Here is a 19,935-nt window from a genome sequence, read left to right on the forward strand (position 1 = left end):
CCCCAACCAGGGACTGAACCCACGTCCCTGCATTCCAGGGCAGATTCTTTAACCACCGGACCATCAGGGAAATCCCTGAAATTGGTTGAGTGCTTGCTGTGTTCTGAATGCTTTTAGCACTGGTTGTTGTTGCCCAGTTGCCAAGTCATGTCCGACTCTTTTCGACCTGATGGACTGCAGCACGCCAGGCCTCCCTGTCCCTCACCTTCTCCCAGAGTTTGCCCAAGTTCATGTCCACTGAGTCGGTGATGCCATCCAACCATCTCATCCTCTGTCACCCTCTTCTCCTTCTGCCTTCCGTCTTTCCCAGCATCAGGGTCTTTTCCAATGAGCCGGTTCTTTGCCTCGGGTGGCCAGAGTATTGGAGCTCCAGCTTCAGCATCAGTCCTTCCAAGCTTCTAGTGTATGACATATTTAATTGTTGCCATTCTAAAGAAAGAACACATTTAACACTCTTACGAGGTGTTGATCAGTCAAGTATGTGCAGAAAAACGAGCTTCTCAGAAGGCGATGCTGGCAGTGCCTTCCAAATACTGCCCAAAAGAGGACATTCTAGCCAGCAGACCCAGGTATTGGCAAGGCTGTGCCTACTGTGGGGGCACAGGTGCCAGGGTCTGAGCTGGGGGCCAGAGAGGGTGACTCATCCACCTCTGCCTCCTCCAGTTCTGTTCTTCTCAGCTTCCTTCCAAATACAGATGGGTCTCCCGTGCTGGTCTGCCTAATAAAATAGGGGGTGCTGGTTATGCCAAGATGAGGATTCTGACTTACCGGTAGATGTCTCCTTGCAAAGCAGTCAGGCCTTCTGGTTGCTGTCTGGAATCAATGGGGAATGGGAGAGAGACTTGTGTTGCAGGCCTGATGAAGCCTGATTTGGGGTGACAGCCAGACCTTGGGCAGGGATATTAGGTTTGTTTCTTTTGCTGCTGTAACAAATCGCCCCATAGTGGGTAAAAATGACACACATGTATTATCTTATAAGGGCTTCCTGCGTGGCTCAATGGTGAAGAATCCACCTGCAATGCAGGAGACATAGATTTGAGCCCTGGATTGGGAGGATCCCCTGGAGGAGGAAACGACAACCTACTCCAGTATTCTTGCCTGGGAAATCCCGTGGAGAGAGGAGCCTGGTGGGATATAGTCCATGAGGGCTGTAAAAGAGTAGGACACAACTTATCGGCTAAACAATGATAAATTATCTTACAGTTCTAGAGGTCGGAGTTCGAAATGGGTCTCCCTGGGCTAAAATCAAGGTGCCTGCAGGGCTGCATTCTTCTGCAGGCTGGAGGAGAGAACCTGATCCCTCGCCTTTTCTGGTTTCTAGAAGCTGACTGCATCCCCAGGCTTGTGCCCTCTTCTCCACCTTCATATCCAGCAGCTTAGTGTTCTCTGATTTCGCTCTGACTTTCCCCCTCCTGTTTTCCTCTTCTCTATGAGGACCCTTGTCATCACAATGGGTCCACTCCCATAGCTCAGCATAGCCTCTGCATCATAAGATCCTTTACTTAATCACACCTGTGAGTCCCTTTTGCTATGTCAAGTAGCATGTCCACAGATTCCAGGGATTAGGATGTGGACAGCTTTAGGAGGTCATTCTTTTGCCTCCCACAGTTATGCTCTTTTAAAAATTTGTGTCTCTTTATTTTTTTGACCGTGCCATGTAGCATGGAAGATGTTTGTTCCCTGACCAGGGATCAAACCTGGATGGGGAGCATGGAATCTTAACCCCTAGACTGCCAGGGAAATCCTCCCCCCACAATTATCCTTACTGAGTTAAGAGCACCCTTTTGGGAAAACTTGGATGATGGTCAGTTGTTCACTTTAGTGACACCCAGCCTCGACACTGGCTACACCCTCTAATTTTTGAAGTTGGATATCCCAACCTGGTGAGGCAGTGGGGATGTTGTCATAACCCACATGAAAGTCCAGGAAACTGAGGGTCACAGAGGCTGAGTAGTTTTCTGGGATTGGCACCCATTTCCGCCAATAGCACCATCATTGACATTGCACCGTGTTCCTTTCCAATCCATATAACAGACAGGGACATCAAAACTTATTTCCATTAGCATTTCCATTCATAAGAAGGAATATAATTTCCTAACCAGGGGCAGGAAAGTAGAAATGGAAGCATGTTGTTGTCTAGTTGCTCAGTCCGGTCTGACTCTTTGCAACCCCGTGGACTGTAGCTCGTCAGGCTCCTCTCTGCATGCGATTTCCCAGGCAAGAATACTGGAGGGGGGTTGCCATTCCCTTTTCCAGGGGATTGGCCCAACCCAGAGATCAAACCCGAGTCTCTTGCATTGGCAGGTGGGTTCTTTACCATCCCATCCACCAGGGAACACAAGTCTATTTCTTCATGTGATGTGCCAGGGATTGCCGTGTCTGTTTCAAAAGCTAACAATCCTTGCTTTCTGGGGTCTCTCTGCACTTGGCTTTATTGTAAAACTTAATCAAAAATCAGGGTACAGACCACCTTAAGAAGGAAGTAGGCAGATCTCTTATTTTGTTAAACTGTTTACGCACACGTGGATTCTTTCATTACACACAGAGTGGCTTTTCTTTGGTGAGTGTTGTGAGGAATATAGAGATGTTGAAAATGTGAATATTGTTCTCAAGCAGTTCAGTCTGGTCATTTGTACTGTAGACCACAGAGGAAATCTTGTAGACCAGGCTTTGAAGCTGAAAGATGGACTCAACTGCTAAGTTCCATCACTCACCAGCTGAGTGATATTTGGCAAGTGGCTTAACCTCTCTGAGCCTGCCTCAGTTCCTCCTTCCATACAATGGGATAATAACCGTACCTACCTTGGAGGGTCCTTGTAAGGACCAAATGAATGTTAAACTCCCAACTCTGAGCTGAGTGCATGGCAGATGCTCATTGGATGTTCTCAACCCTTCTTTCCCCTGGCTGCTTAGCCTTATCTTCACAGAAAAGAGAAGAGTGTGCATGAGATGGGGTGGGGAGAGTGGGAGGTAAATTTAAGCATTACTGGGATGTTCTAATAATGGGCAGAGGCCAGGCTGAAAAGAGATCAGCTGCGCCTTTTGCGTGCCTGATGCAGAGCAAACTCGTTCGGCCTCGCCCTCTGTTTGAGGCTGCCAGAGAGGCGTTCTGTGCTCCAAGCCCGCATGCTGGCAGCACCGTCCAGCATCATCTTCCAGCAGAAAGGCTCAGTAGGTGTTTAGAAAGCAGACTGTCCACCCTGTTCTGATTTTGGAAAAGAAAAGCTCTTTCTGTGGAACAAATAACCTTTGAATCAGAAAGAGAAGAAATACTCTAGAGGCATAACAGATGAATAGAATAGACCCAGGGACAGCCCAGAAGGGTGTTTGTGTGTCTGGAGCTGAGATGCCAGTGGGGAGGTGGGGTGCTTGAGGGGAAGGAGGAGAGAGACGTTTGGTATAAGAGTTGTGCCAGGCTCTGCGTGATGCCTTTGTAGGCAGAGTTCAGGTTTTAATCCCTGAATACTGGAGTGCAAAAATAGTCCCGGTGGTGACCAGGATTTCTTTTTACTGATTGATTGAGGTATGTTTGATGAACAATGCTGTGTTAATTTCTGCTGTACTGCAAAATGCCTCATGTATGTACATACATACCTTCTTCTTCTTTTTTTTAAAATCTTCTTTTCCATCATGGTTTATCCCAGGATATTGAATATAATTCCCTTGTGAGATATAGTCCGGATTTCTATGTTAACTCTGCCAAGCCAAGCAGATTCAGGAGTAGTTCTTTGAGCTTTTCTTGTCTTTTTCTCGTTAGATGCATTAAAGTGACTTGCATTTTGCGGACTGTAAGGAGACTTGAGTGGAGGGAGGGAAGAATGACATTTGGTGCTATTTGCACAGAGAAGCATCCCCCAGGTATTCGAGCATATTCCACAGATAAAAGAAGGTGAGTGCACTTCTGAATGCTCTTATCTTTCTTAGCCTTATCCCCAGGGCTCAAATCAAACCTGAGATGGTGGAGAAAATGCCTCTCCACCCGGCGGGGACACATGCTGTCACCAGCCCCACTCTCTGTCTAGCAGAGATTGTCAGCCCCCTCCTGGGAGCTGTTTTCACCCTCTCCCACCGATGAGTCATCCTCAGAGGCCAGTTCTCAAGAAGGTGGGATGGAAGAGCAGGAGGAGGTGTCAGAATGTGAAAGCTGTTCTGTTCTTTCCTTGAAAATTAATTTGGCAGCTTGTAAGCAGTGAGCTTTCTGCATGGAGCCAGAACAAGTGAGCGGACCAGCTAGTGGGTCAGGGTCTGGAACCCACCCCCATTTTCCACTTAATTGAGTACGAGATCCCGACATTGCCTTATGCAAGCCTCATCATACTGCTTTACAAACAAGGGTGAAATAATCATGGTGACAGTTTCTATGGCAGATCCTTGGGATCAAGTCATTTCAACAAATATTTAATGTGCCCTGGGCCAGTGATGAAGAACTCTGTCCACCAAGGCAGGAAACTCGGCTTGGATCTCTGGGTTGGGAAGATCTCCTGGAAGAGAACATGGCAACCCACTGCAGTGTTCTTGCCTGGAGAATCCCATGGACAGAGGAGCCTGGAGGGCTACAGTCCATGGGGTCACAAAAGAGTCAGATATCACTTAGCGACTGAACAACAACAATGGGTCAGATATGTGCCACCTACAGAAATAAGTCCATTGAGGGTATCTGCCCTCGAGGCAATGGGAAAATGAACATGTACATGACCATCATGTAAGGTCAGAGAAAATGAAGGCTGTGGCCAAGGTATAAAGTGCCGGGTGTGCCAATGAAGGAGGAATTCTTGTCTGTAGGAGCTGGCACAGGGGGAGGAGGGAGCAACCAAGTGAGTTGGTGAAGCCAGCAAAGTCTGGGAAAAGCCCAGAACTGGAACATGATCTGAGGGCACAGATGTGGCCATGAGGTGGTCAGAACCCAAAGGGAGCAACACACGGAACATCAGTGTGACGGCTATGTGGCTGCTGGGGAGCCCTGGGGGCCTCTGGTGCTGGGGAAATTGGTAGGCAGCAGGGAGCCACCCAAGGCTTCTTTTTTTTTTTTTTTCCCTAGACGTGGACCGTTTATTTATTATTTTTTAAAATTGGAGTATAGGGCTTCCCTGATGGCAATGGTAAAGAATCTGCTGGCAACTCAGGAGACTCAGGTTCGAACCTTTGGTCAGGAAGATCCCCTGAAGGAGGGCATGGCAACCCACTCCAGTGTTCGTGCCTGAAAAATCCCATGGACAGAGGAGCCGGGGCAGCCTACGGTCCATGGGTCATGAAGAGTCGGACACAGTCAGACACAGCTGAGTGACTCACAGTAATAGTTGCTTTGCAAGGCTGTTAGTTTCCCCTGTACGGTAATGTGAATCAGCCATGCACATACGAATATCTTCTCTTTTTTAGATTTCCTTCCTGTTTACCAGGTCACCACAGAGCACTGAGTAGAATTCCCTGTGTTATACACTCGGTTCTACCAAGGTTTCTTTGGAGGGAATTGTTTTGGTCTTATTTGGTCTGCCGTTGGAGGCAGTAAGTGGTTTTAGGCTCGTTTGCTGGTTAGACTCTTTACTAATTGTGTGCCCATGAGCATGATTTCCCTTGTGCTCTACTTCATCAGCTGTAGAGTGGAGGCAGAAATGGTGCCCACGTAGGGGTCTTAGGAGAGTGGAATGACGTGGGGAGAATGCTTAGCTCACTGACTGGCACTTTGAAGGCTCTTGGAAGCAAAGGGAGTGCATGTCAATAGACATTCAAGGAAGGCTCTACAGTGCGGAGCAGAGCGGGCGGGGATGGTACTTAGGAGATGAGGGGCTGCAGGCCTGAGGCCACGTGGTCGTTGCTGTGTTGGCAGGTGGGGGAGGCCAGTGCCTGAACCTGGGTGGTGGTGGGGAGGGGGAAAGAGGGACTGTGATGATGTGATGCTGAGACTGCAGGGCTAGGAGGTGTGGGGAGTGGGGCTGAGGAAGGAGGGAGCAGTCAGCTGCTGGAGTTCCAGGATTAGGGCAACTGGGAAGAGGATGGGGCACTGCTGGAGGAATCCTGAATTCCATTTGAGCATTTCAGAGGCTGGTGGATGTCTTAGTGGGCAGACTCGTGAGCTGATGGCAAATTCAGGGGACAAGGTCAGGGCTGAGTTATGTGCTTGGCTAGGGCTGAAATGTGATGTGGGGGAAGAGGTTGTATAGTCTTCCACGGAGACAGAGTAGAGACAGAAGGGAAAAGTGCCGTGAGAGAGCCTTAGGGAATATTCCCATATAAAAAGGAGGTGTGGTCCAGTGGCTAAGATTCCACACTCCCAAGGCAGGGGACCCAGTTCGATTCCTGGTCAGGGAACTACATCCTGCATGCCACAGCTAGAAGATCCTGCATGCTGCAGCGAAGTCCCAGTGCAGCCAAATAAATGAATATGAAAAATAAAAAGGAGGGTGGAAGATAATGAACATGGAATGAGAGAGAGATGGCAGGGGGGTTGAGAGAGAGGGCATTCAGGGAGGAAGGGGAGAGAGCCAGGAGAGGGCTGGTGTCACGGACCCCAGAGTAGGAGAGGTCTGCCCAAGGGGGGATCCAGGAGGATGGGGACCCACGAGAGACCTCTGAACGGTAATTAGGACAGAATCAGTGAGTCTGGAGGAGACGCTGCCAGCGCAGTCCTGAGAACAAGAAGTGCAGCTCCAGGGCTGAAGAAACCAGTACGCAGGCGGGGATACAGGCCAGCGAACCCAGACATTTCTCAGGGTGGTGGAAGAAGGAAGGAGACGATGTAGATTGACTTAGTGAGAAAGAGCACAGGGAGAAGTGTTTTTAGGATGTGCGGGGCTTGAGCATTTTTACAGAATAAAAACTAAGTGAGAATAAGACCTTGAAGATGCAGGGGAGGAGGTGGTGGATGGAGCCAAGTCTGGGACCCCACGGGGGCAGGTGGGGCTGTGCACAGTGGGAGGCTGGTCTTCAGGCCGTGATGGTGTGCAGAGAGCCTGGATGGGAGGAGGGTGGAGACGTTTGGAGACAAGGCTGCGGGACTCAGTGAATGGGGTGAAGTAAGAGGGAAGGTTTTGGAAGTGGGTGGGGTTTATGGAAAAGCTTTGGACCAGCCCTCATGGGGGATAATTAGGCACTAACCAGGGGCTCAACAAACTGACAAGCAGAACTGGGGCTCAGTTGATTTGAGCATCCAGACTGGAGGCTGAGCTGATGAGCCCGTATGTGTGTGTGTGCGTATATATGTGTGTATTACATATGTAATCCATGTATATATAGGTACATGTATGTATTGTGTATATATACACAAATGTTTTATTTTGATTGTTTTTGTTTTCCCATGAGCATGGTCACGCTAAGCAATGGGAAGAAAGTGGAATTATGCAGGGCTGGAAATTGTGCCTGTCTGTGGTACCTCTTGCGAACTAGCATTGTTTCATTTAAGGTCAGTGCCTGATAAGGAACAGCAGACTAAAGACAGGCTTGTGTTGTGTGCCAGACCTTGAGGAATTCGCTCGTTTAATGCTATGAAAACCCTATGAGGGAGGCCATGTTATTAAAAAAATAATTATTTATTTATTTGGCTGTATCTTAGTTGCAGTATGTGGGATCTAGTTCCCTGACTAGGGATCGAACCAAGGCCCCCTGCATTCAGAGCTTGGAGTCTTAGCCACTGGACCACCAGGGAAGTCCTGGAGGCCGTGTTTTTCAGATGGAGAAACTGAGCGTCATAGAAGTGACCTGAATATGCCCCACATAAGATAAGTGGCAGGCTTTCCAGATGGCACAGTGGTAAAGAATCTGCCTGCCATTTCAGGAGACACAAGAGATCTGTGTTTGATCCCTGGGTTCGGAAAATCCTCTGAAGAAGGAAATGGCAACCCACTCCAGTATTCTTCCCTGGAGAGTCCCAGGGACAGAGGAGCCTGGTGGGCTATAGTCCATGGGGTCATGAAGAGACAGACACGACTGAGCGCACAGACACACACACACACACACACACACACACACACACAGAGGAAGTGGTGGTGGGGGGGAACAGACCAGTGAGGGCTTTCGTCTCTATCTGGTGGATGCAGCAGTAGACGTGCGTTTAGGGGTAAGGACACGCATAAGGGAAGCAGCTCCCGGGGGGCCAGACGCACCAGTGAGCAGCGGGCTGTGACTCTAGGAAAAAGAACAACGCAGAACCCAGCCTCCTGTTCCCCTACTCTAAGGCAACATATGTGGGAACTTTCTCTTCCCTTCTCTCTCTTTTTTGAGGCTGTCTGCACAGGAATTGACAAATTCTAATGATAGTCTATTTTGGAGGGAGTGTTAAATTATTCAGATGCAGGCACAAATAGAACGTCTCCAGCAGCCTTGACATCCTGCTTGAACCCACAGATGTCAATTTCCTGGACACTGTGAGGGTCTGCAGACCATGCCTGGGTGGGAGGTGGGGGCAGGGCTTCTATGAACCATCTAAACAGTGCTGTCCGGAGCCAGGACTCCAAACCCTGAAGGTGTCCAGCCACAGGCTGCAGGGACGGTGGGGCAGGGCATGGCTCCATGACGACGGGGTTTCTTCAAGTCCCCCGTCCTCCTCCTTGAGGGTGTCCTAAGCCGGCCAGGTGTGCCATCCCTTGAAAGCAGCCACTGTGACCTCCGCTTCTGCTGGGATTACACCTGCGGTTTTGCTTTTCTCAGAGCTCCAAAAGGCTCATGTGTGAATCATGATGGTGTTCAGGAAAGTTCCAGAAGTCAGGCGTGTTTCGATTTCTCAATGTAGGACTCTTCTCATGTCTCTCTGCTACTTTCTTCTCATGGTTCCTTCTCTTCTCGGGAACTCCTTTGTCTTGAGGATGCTCAGGCAAGAGGCCATTGAGGATGGCTCTGATTCTAGACCCTCCCTGTAGAAATCCCTGGAGGATTGGACAGAGCAACCATGTAGCTGCAACCTAGGGCGATTATTTAATTTATATCCAAACCCAGACACCAGAGTGAAAAGGGGGGTGCTCTTTAATAGTGACCCCAGGATGTCAGGCACTAACAGGCACTGTCCGGAGCAATTTGCAAGGATGACCACTCTAGAAAAATGAGGACGGGGCGGAGGGTGGGGAGGGCAGGTTGCAGTTAAGTGTTTTATTTATCTTTAAACAACTTCATTTTCCTCATTGGTTGAACTGAAATCTGCTTTTCGTGATCCTGTTGGAGTAATACACATCATATGCCAGGCCCAGTTCCTAGCACAGAAGTGTTCAATATATATTGACTCCTCTTTTTTCTTAAAAAAACAAAAAAAAAAAACCTCAAACAAACTCAATAAAAACAATAGTGGCAACAAAAAGTGCTCTGCACCAAAAATCACTGTAGGTTCCCAGCAGGTAGCGCTGACCGCTGGCCTATTTTCACCACTTCCCCCGCCCTAGCGTTGCTGCTGACCCATAGGTAGAGGATTGCTTTTCACTCAGCCGTTTTCTTTTCTTCTTGGATGCTCTCGTCTCAGGCGCTTGTCTTGCATCAGGTGCTCCTTTCCCCACAACCCCCTTCTTTTTTCACTTTTACCTTCCAGAGAGATTTTCCCTTTGACACACATTCCTCCTATCTGCCACCCTCTTGATCCTCCTCATGAAATTGAAAGCATAAATTCATGTATCTGCCTGCATCTGGTCTTAGCTGTGGTTTGCCTGATCTGTAATTGCGGCATGCGGACTCCAGCTGTGACATACGGGATCTAGCTCCCTGACCAGGGATTGAACCAGGCCCCCCTGCACTGGGAGCATGGAGTCTTCGCCACCGGACCACCAGGGAAGTCTCGTGAAATGTTTTCTAACTTTTATGTTGACGTCTAGTTGATTAACAATGTTGTGATGGTTTCAGATGCACAGCGAAGCGAGTCAGTTAAGTTATAAACATACGTGTATCTGTGCTTTTTCAACTTCTTCTCCCATTTAGGTTGTTACATAATATTGAGCAGAGTTCCCTATACCACACAGTAGGTCCTTGTTGGTTTTCCATTTTAAATATAAGAGTGTGTACATGTCCATCCCAAACTCCCTAACTATCCCTTCCCCCATCCTTGCTCCTGGCAACCATAAGTTCATTCTCAAAGTCTGTGAGTCTGTTTCTGTCTTGTAAATAGGTTCATTTGTATCATTTCTTTTTATTTTTTTTAAAATAAAAATTTATATATTTTAATTGGAGGCTAATTACTTTACAATATTGTATTGGTTTTGCCATACATTGAGATGAATCCGCCACGGGTGTACATGTGTTCACCATCCTGAACCTCTTCCCCGCCCCATCCCATCCCATCTGGGTCATCCCAGTGCTTCGGCCCCGAGTATCCTGTATTATGCATCAAAACTGGACTGGTGATCATTTCTTTTTAGAATCCACACTCTGTATCATAGGACATTTCTTTTTCTCTGTCTGTCTTACTTCAATCAGTATGACAATCTCGAGGTCCGTCCATATTGCTGCAAATGTCATGATTCCATGTGCAGAAGGAAGTGCTCTGAATCTCTGCCTTGCGGGAGCATGAGAGAACCCTCATGCATTCTCCCATGGCCAGTTTTTTAGGTATTCAACTCCTCTTTCCCTACGCACGAACTTGATTTTTTTTCCAGAGTTAGCTATGAATAGAAATATAAACTATCACGTTTTGAAAACTTTGTAAATATCCCTGAGGGGTCTGGGAGTCCCAGGGTAAATCACTGGTCTCTGATACATGAAACAGTGACCTGTGTTCTCTGGAGATAATTCAGTGGAAGGCATTCAGGCAGCTATAGGTGGACAGTGCAGCTTAGGCGTGAACCTCAGTAAGTAGGAAGAGAGTGGGCTGATCTCAGGGGGCTGTTGGGAGTTTTGATTCAGGGTTCATGCACCTGACAATTCCAGAATGCAAGGTTTCAGGTTGAGGGGCTCTACTCTCTAGGGACCTTTGGTATATTTTTGGAGAGAAAACTTTTATTTAATTTTACTTAGTTGTTTTTGGCTGTGTAGGGTCTTCATTGCTGCAAGCAGGCTTTCCCTAGTTGCAGCAAGCAGGGCTACTCTTCCTTGTGGTGCTCGGGCTTCTCATTGTGGTGGCTTCTCTTGTTGCGGAGCATGGGCTCTGAGGCGCGTGGGCCTTAGCAGTTGCGGTACCTGAGCTCTAGAGCACAGACTCAAAGTTGTGGCACCCGGGCTTAGCTGTTCTGTGGTGTGTGAAATCTTCCCGGACCAGGGATTGAACCAGTGTCCCTGCTTTGCAAGGCGGACTCTTAATCACTGGACCACCAGGGAAGCCCCTGGAGAGAAAGCTTTATCTCCATGTGTTGATCCCAGCCAGCAGAGACCAGTGAGAGGGTCCAGCCCTTTGGGGTGCTTGTTCCCAGGCAGAGAACTGTGCAGTGGAATAAGGGACCTGTGGGTAGCTGCCAGCACTCCCCTACGTCTTTCATTTCGTCACTGGCTAGATTCGCTGAGCCCTGATTGGACTGCGAAGTAGGAGCATCCATTCCTTCCACAATCTGTGAGAAGGCGCTCCAAGCTTCAGTAGGCAAATCCTTTCTAGCTGTCATCACGTCTATCTTTCCAGGAGCAGGGATGGCTTCCTCTTTCCCTGGGGAAGGTGGGAGTGGTGACAGCCGGGGTTGGTTCTTCTCCTGGGCCGAGAGGCATCTGGAAGCTGGTTCACAGGGATCCAGGGCTGGCAGTGATGAAGTGGAGACTGGCATGTTTGGCTGGAAAGGAGAAGAGAGATGACTCTGGCAGGACTAGTCATTCCTCCTGTCCTGGTCGTGGGCCACTTCCCCTGACCAGGAAGAAATGGCTACTCCTTAAGGAAAGGTTGAATCCTATGCAGAAGTTGATCTGTATGGCAAAAACCACTATAATATTGTAAAGTAATTAGCCTCCAATTAAAAAAAAAAAAAGAAATCAGAAGTGCCTCTCATTTTCAGGGAATGGAAGTCCCAACTGAGATACCAGTTGTTGGGACAACTTGGGAAAATCAGATTGTTGCTGAGCCTTAGTTTCTCCAGGTGAGATGTGAGAGATTTGGGTGGGATAGCTTCTACATGTCATTGAATGTTTTTTTTTTTTTTTTTTTCTTTCTGGTTCTGGAAAAATTTTAAATCATTTTATGGAAAACTTGAATATGATGATGGGACACCCCTCCAGACTAATGACTAATCACCCCAATTATTAATGAGTGTTTAAGCCACTCTTATATCAGAATCCAGCCAGCTCAGTCATTTCGAAAATTGTGTGGTTCTCAATGTGAGATTGAAGAGGTGAGTGGCATTAAAACATTTACCACAAAACTGTTACTTATTTTAAACTTATAGTTGCATTTACTGTGGATAAAAGGTCAGCAAATAACTAGGAGTAGCCACATGTCAGGCATGAGATGGTGGACAGATTATGTGAACATTTATTTTTAGACTCAGAAGTCTTCTAATATTTAATTCCAAAAATATGATGGCAAAAATATGAAAACTTATTTATATAAGGCCAATAATTGTAGCTAAGAACATCAGCTGATTCAAACATACCAAATACGTTTAGACCCACAGGTTCATAATGATTCTCAGAATAAAATGCGTCATTGGTCACTTTTAGAGGATTTAGGAAGGGACTTGCCTGGTGGTCCCATGGAAGGTAAGAGTTTACCTTCCAATGCTGGGGACACTGGTTTGATCCCTGGTTGGGGAACTAAGATTCCACATGTCGTGGGGCAGCTAAGCCAGCTTGTCTCAACCAGAGAGTCTACGCTGCAGATTACAGATTACACAATTAGAGAGAAGCCCGTGCAACAGAAGATCCCGAATGCTGAAACTAAGACTGATATGGCCAATAAATACATAAATAAAAATTTTGAAAAATAAAAAAGGAAATTGTCTTAAAAAAAGATTAGGGAGCCAACTTGTTTTGAGAACTGGGGAAAGGATTAGATAGTTACCTTGCCTTTCCTATGCAAACTAGTTTAGGACAATTAAAGAGTAAATGAGGGGAAGCAGCTTCTTTTTATAGAGTTATTCGGGTAATAAGTAAAAAGAGTGATGGATCTGGAATTTCGTCACCCTGAATTTCTGAGTCTAGGCAGTGATCAACAATGGCTGCTAACATGATGAAAAACAGACAAGATGTTATGTGCTTCTTGGTAGAACTACCATATCATTGCCTGTGAAGACGCTTTGGAAAAAACGAATCTGAGTATGAATAAGAGCAGCAGTGTCCAATGGAACTTCCTGTGATGACAGAGATGTTTTATATCTGCGCCATCCAGTATAGTAGTCCCTGGCCTCACGTGGGCATTGAGAACTTGAAAGGAGACTAATGTGATTAAGGAAATGTATTTTTAAAATTTACTGGGTTGTGATTAATTTAAATTAAAAAATTTAAAAATTGAACTACAGTTAATTTACAAGGTTGTGTTGGTTTCTGGTCTATAGCAAAGTGATTCATACATATAATGGAAAAGAATATGAAGAGAATATGTATATATATACATGCAAGCTATACATACATATGTATCCATATCTTTTTCATATTCTTTTCCATTTTGGTTTATTTTATGGTATTGAATATAGTTCCCTGTGTTATACAGTAAGATCTTGTTTATTTATTTTATATACTGTAAATTTTACTTTATTTTGCAGTAAATTTATTATAAAATATGGGCTTCCCTTGTGGCTCAGACCGTAAAGAATCTGCCTGCAATGCAGGAGACCTGGGTTCGATCCCTGGGTTGGGAAGATCCCCTGGAGAAGGGAATGTCAACCCACTCCAGTATTCTTGCCTGGAGAATTCCATGGACAGAGGAACCTGGTGAGCTACAGTCCATGGAGTTGCAAAGAGCCGGACACGACTGAGTGACTAACACTTTCACTCAGTTTATATATTTTTATATATCTGCTAATCTTAAACTCCTAATTTATCTCTCCTCCACCTCCTTCCCCTTTGGTAACCATAAATTTGTTTCCATGTCTGTGAGTCTGTCTCTGTTGTGTAAATAAATTAATTTGTGTCATATTTTGGATTTCACATGTAAGTGACATTGCATGGTATTTGTCTTTCTCTTTCTGTCTTAATTAATTTAAATCTAGGTAGCCATATGTAGCTAAGGGCTATTACATTGGACTGCACAGCTTTAGGCTTACCTGTGAGCTTATGGGAGATACACAGCATGGAAGAACATGTTAAATGACACCATAGGAATGCAAATAGCAAAACATACTGTAAAGAAAAATCTATAGAACAAACTATTTTCACCAGAAAAAAAAGATATGATGAATAAAAGCCAGATATTCTGGGGAACATGTAAATTATTAAAGACAAGTGATAACCACCAATTACAAGATATGGAGCATCTTTGAATCATGATTTGAACAAAGAAACTAACAAAATTATAAGAAAATAGTATTACCAATTTATTACTATTTTTTAGGTGTGATCACAGAATACTAATTATTTGAAAAAGAGTCCTATTATTTTAGAGACACTACTGATATCTTTATAAATGAAATCATATTATGTATATGATTTGATTCAAAACAATCCAGTGTATGTGTGAGGAGGGGAAGAGGATAGAGAATTGAGTGGGTGTAGATGAAACAAGATTGGAATGAGTTGATCACTGTTCAAGCTGGTTGGTGGGTACATGGGAGTTCATTATATTATCCTCTCTACTTTTGAATGTGTTTGAAAATTTTTGTGATAAAATGTGAAAAACTAAAAGAAGTAAGGGAAATTTCCAAGAAGACTCTTCCAAGTTTAAATAATAGCAACAGCAAGAAAAATTTCACCTTTGACTTAAAATCTGAGCTGGAAACTGGGGGCCATAAAGGATGTACACATGGGGCCCGAAAGGAAAGGCAGGGCCCCCTGAGGGCAGATAGCGCTGTCCACCCTGCAATCAGGAAAACCTGCCGCTGGGGCTAAGACTTCTTTTTAAGCTGCTACCTCAGTTTAAAATGATTCCTGGTCTGTAGTGTCCCTGGTTCTCAGAGAAGGCAAAAACAAATTCTCTCTGGAGGAGAGCATCTTCCAGTTAGGCCTGTGGGACTTTACAGACTACGGTCAAACAAGTATGTATGAACAAGTATTAGGATGAATATAAAAATTATCATCCAAACTAGGACACTTTCGGTGATGAAAGAAAGTGATAAAATAATTTTTGTTGTTTAGTTGCTAAGTTGTATCTGACTATTTTGCAACCCCTTGAACTGTAGCTTGCCAGTCTCCTCTGTCCTTGGGATTTCCCAGGCAAGAATACTAGAGTGGGTTGCCATTTCTTTCTCCTCGGGATCTTCCCGACTCAGGGCTGGAACCCATGTCTCCTGAATTGGCAGGTGGGTTCTTTACCACTGAGCCACCAGGGAAGCTCTGCTAAAATAATTAGCAGATATTAGATTACTGCAAAAGAGATAAACAAGAATTTTCCTGGAGAAACCAGTGGTCCCCCTGGCAAACAAGTGTGGAAGGAAGACCCACCTCTTCTGCTTCTGGAGTTTGGTGGGAATGAGAGATTGCATTTCACTCCAGATCATTTGGAAATTGATGTCATGCTCTGGGTCAGTGGTTCTCAAAATCTGGTCCTCAGACCAGCAGCATCCTGGGAATTTGTTAGAATTATAAATTATTGGACTCTCCCCTAGACCTAATAAAGTAGAAACTCAGGGGTGAGGCCTAACAAGCTGTTTTGGAAAAAGTCCTTTTGGAACAGGTCAGTGGTCCCCAATCTTTTTGGCACAAAGACTGGTTTCATGGAAGACAATTTTTCCATGGACCTGGAGGGAGGGATGGTTTGGGGACGATTTGAGCACATAACATTTATTGTGCATTTTATTTCTATTATTATTATTACATCAGCTCCTCCTCAGAGCATCAGGCATTAGACCCTGGCAGTTGGGGACCTCCGATTTAGGTGAGTCTAATGGCCTAAGTTTGAGAACCCCTGGCCTGTGCTTAGGTTCACTCAGTCACTCAGTTGAGTCCATTTCTTTTGCGACCCCATGGACTGTAGCTCACCAAGCTCCTCTGTCCGTGGGATTTTCTGGGCAAGAATACTGGAGTGGGATGCCATTTCCTACTCCAAGTGATCTTCCCAACCCAGGGATCGAACCCACGTCTTTTCTGCCTCCTGCATTGCAGGCGGTGGATTCTTTACACTGTTCCACCTGGAAGCCCTGTTTGAGAACCACCGGCCTAGGTAAACATGTTTAAACTGGTGTTATCAGCTATTAACAAAATTCCAATGAGCATCACAATACCAATGACATTTTTCTTACAATAGCAGATAGGAAGAAAGTTGCATTTTCCCCCATAATAAACATTTAAGTGGCACCTGGTAATTCTGTAGAGTCTAATGACAGTCTTTCAGTAATTATCTGTTGAGAAGGACTTTACACTAATACAAATGCCTTTTATCGTTTTATGTAAACATTTTCTGTCTCAAAGGTCTAGTGATTCTGCCAGAGAATTAGAACAAAAATATCACTTTCTCAAAGGAGGATTTAATTAGGTGTATGCCTCTCCTCTGTGTCAGTTCCTGGAATTTTCCTCCAAGTTCTCAAACAGCCCTGGCTCATTTAGGTCATTTAGGTCTGGTACTCACTTAACCTGAGATCTAAGCTGCAGCCGTTCCTGTCTGTTCTCCTGGTTGTCTTCCAACAAAAATTGTAGCACATGGCTGACGCTAGTTTCTTTTTCTTTGCTGGGTTTCCTGTACTAACCAGACTGAGTTTGGGGTATGAATTGGATATATCTGTGGCTTAACACACTCTCTTCTCTTTAAGACATGCTTGCGCTTGTCCTGAACAAGTTTCTGGCATGTCTCAGTGGCTGTTTAGCACCTTTGTATCAAGCATAATAGGATGGGCTCTCCCCATTAATTAGAGGCTTCCTGGAAGTTTATAAACACATGGAGAGAGTCTCTCTTCCTCAATACTTTGGCCACCTGATGCAAAGAGCCGACTCATTGGAAAAGACCCTGATGCTGGGAAAGATTGAGGGCAGGAGGAGAAGGGGACGACAGAGGAGATGTTTGGATGGCATCACTGACTCAATGGACATGAGTTTGGGTGAACTCGGAGATAGTGCAGGACAGGGAAGCCTGGCATGCTGTGGTCCATGGGGTCGTAAAGAGATGGACCCGACTTAGCAACTGAACAGCAACAGCAGATTTATTTTTGGCTGCGCTGGGCCTTCGTGGCAGCGTGGGCTTCTCTCTAGTTGCGGTGAGTGGGGGCTGCTCTCTAGTTGCCATGCGCAGGCTTCTTGTGGTGGTGGCTTCTCCTGTTGCAGAGCATGGGCTCTAGGGCGCAGGGACTTATGTAGCTGTGGCTTGTGGCCTCAGTAGTTGCGGTTCCCAGCCTCTAGAGCGCAGGCTCAGTGGTTGGGGTGCACGGGCTTAGTTGCTCCGCGGTGTGTGAGAACTTTCCAGACCAGGCATCAAACCCATGTCTTTTGCACTGGCAGGCAGATTCTTTACCATGAGCAACCACTGAAGCCTCTCTCTGCTTTCTTCTGGCCACAGGCAGCAAACAGAACCCCATCCGGCCTTCAATGGACATACGTTCATGCTACAATTTCCCTCACTTCCTCCAACTTCTCTTAAAAATAGACCTATTATTGTGATGGAAGCTAGAATTCCTACAACACTAAGGGGGTAGTTCTTATACATGAGTGGCATATAATCAGTGTTTCTTAAACCCCACTTCTGAAATTGGCTGCATTGTGGGGAGACCTTTAAAATACAGTCTTGGAGGGATTTCCCTGGTAGTCCAGTGGCTCAGACTCCACCCTCCCAGAGCAGGGGGCCCGGGTTTGATCCCTGGTCAGAGAAGTAGACCCCACATCCTGGAAATAAGAGTCTGCATGTCACATCTAAGAACTGGCACAGCCAAATAAATAAAATGCAGTCTTTTTTGCACCCCTTCTTCCATAGAGTCTGCTTTAGTAGATATGCACTGAAAAACACCAATTTGGGGAGGCTTCTTAGGGGATTCTAAGGCACAGCTTGAATTTGGAGCAGTCGATGTTGAGTTAGAGCTGTTCTAGCAAAGATGATGTTTTTCCAGATCTTTTGCTGCTATCATTTTAGGGTCTGTTGCAGAGTAGCAATACACTCTTCTTCAAGAAGACCTGAGGTCTTCAGGAGCATCTTTGCAATTTACTCTTGCAACCTAGTCTCCATCCAGTGAGGGATCAGCCTGTGGCCTGGACAGGAGTGCAGGCAGGGTAAGGCTGGCAATGCCACTTGCCACCTGACTCTTTGGGTAAATTACCAAATTCCTGTGCAACTCACGTAGCTTGTCCAAACAACGGTAAGAATAATATATACTTGGGAGGGCTCTTGTGAAGATTAAATGAGAGAATAGGAATAAAAGACTGAGTCTGACATCTAGTAGCTACTCACTAAATAGAATATATATAAAACTCATTTATATATAATTTATCATATGTATTTTTATATATTTTTTCTCCTTAGAGGCTCAAGCCTACAGAGTTGCAAATAGTTTTCTTCTGAACAGAGGTCACATGTTAGCAACATTTTTTTTTTTTTGCTACAGATTACAGGAAGTTTCATTCAGAGAGGTGAATGCTATACCTGAAAGAGAGTATGCCTATTTTATTTTATTATTATTTTTAATTGATGTATAGTTGATTTATAATGCTAGTGTAGTCTGGTGTATAGAAAAGCAATCCAGTTATACATACATATATATATATATATATATTCTTTTTCAGATTTTTTTCCATTAGAGTTTATTATATTCAGTTTAGTTCTTTATGCTATACGTTATTGTTTATCTATTAATATTTTATGTATCAGTTCAGTTCAGTCGCCCAGTTGTGTCTGACTCTTTGTGACCCCATGAATCGCAGAATGCCAAGCCTCCCTGTCCATCACCAACTCCCGGAGTTCACTCAAACTCACATCCATCGAGTCAGTGATGCCATCCAGCCATCTCATCCTCTGTCGTCCCCTTCTCCTCCTGCCCCCAATCCCTCCCAGCATCAAAGTCCTTTCCAATGAGTCAACTCTTCGCATGAGGTGGCCAAAGTACTGGAGTTTCAGCTTTAGCATCATTCCTTCCAAAGAAATCCCAGGGCTGATTTCCTTCAGAATGGACTGGTTAGATCTCCTTGCAGTTCCAGGGACTCTCAAGAGTCTTCTCCAACACCACAGTTCAAAAGCATCAATTCTTCAGCACTCAGCTTTCTTCACAGTCCAACTCTCACATCCATACATGACCACAGGAAAAACCATAGCCTTGACTAGACAGACTTTTGTTGGCAAAGTAATGTGTCTGCTTTTCAATATGCTATCTAGGTTGGTCATAACTTTTCTTCCAAGGAGTAAGCGTCTTTTAATTTCATGGCTGCAGTCATCATCTGCAGTGATTTTGAAGCCCAAAAAAATAAATTCTGACACTGTTTCCACTGTTTTTCCATCTATTTCCCATGAAGTGATGGGACTAGATGCCATGATCTTCGTTTTCTGAATGTTGAGCTTTAAGCCAACTTTTTCACTCTCCACTTTCACTTTCATCAAGAGGCCTTTAGTTCTTCTTCACTTTCTGCCATAAAGGTGGTGTCATCTGCATATCTGAGGTTATTGATATTTCTCCCGGCAATCTTGATTCCAGCTTGTGCTTCTTCCAGCCCAGCGTTTCTCATGATGTACTCTGCACGGAAGTTACATAAGCAGGGTGACAAGATACAGCCTTGATGTACTCCTTTTCCTATTTGGAACCAGTCTGTTGTTCCATGTTCAGTTCTAACTGTTGCTTCCTGACCTGCATATAGGTTTCTCAAGAGGCAGGTCAGGTGGTCTGGTATCTCTTTCAGAATTTTCCACAGTTTATTGTGATCCACACAGTCAAAGGCTTTGGCATAGTCAATAAGGCAGAAATAGATGTTTTTCTGGAAATCTCTTGCTTTTTCGATAGTAGTGTGTATATGCCAAATTCCTAATTTATCCCTCTCCCTTCTGCTTTCCCCTTTGAT

At 45.3% G+C, this 19,935-nt stretch overlaps 1 protein-coding gene across 2 annotated transcripts in view; it reads left to right on the forward strand.

Annotated features, from left to right (window-relative positions):
- SV2B (synaptic vesicle glycoprotein 2B) overlaps window positions 1-19,935 on the forward strand; it is a 242,727-nt gene that overhangs the window by 37,125 nt on the left and 185,667 nt on the right. The window contains exon 1 of one of the 2 annotated variants that reach the window (XM_086364761.1): window positions 3,758-3,889. The exons of the other annotated variant lie outside the window; for it this stretch is intronic. The gene's annotated coding sequence lies outside the window, so the exon portion shown is untranslated. Of the gene's footprint in view, window positions 1-3,757; window positions 3,890-19,935 lie in introns of those variants that run through there. 2 annotated transcript variants of the gene reach the window in all.

The sequence above is a fragment of the Bos grunniens genome, chromosome 21 (genome assembly GCF_055505025.1).
Source record: "Bos grunniens cultivar Pamir isolate PY7600 chromosome 21, Bosgru_T2T1.0, whole genome shotgun sequence".
NCBI lineage: Eukaryota > Metazoa > Chordata > Mammalia > Artiodactyla > Bovidae > Bos > Bos grunniens.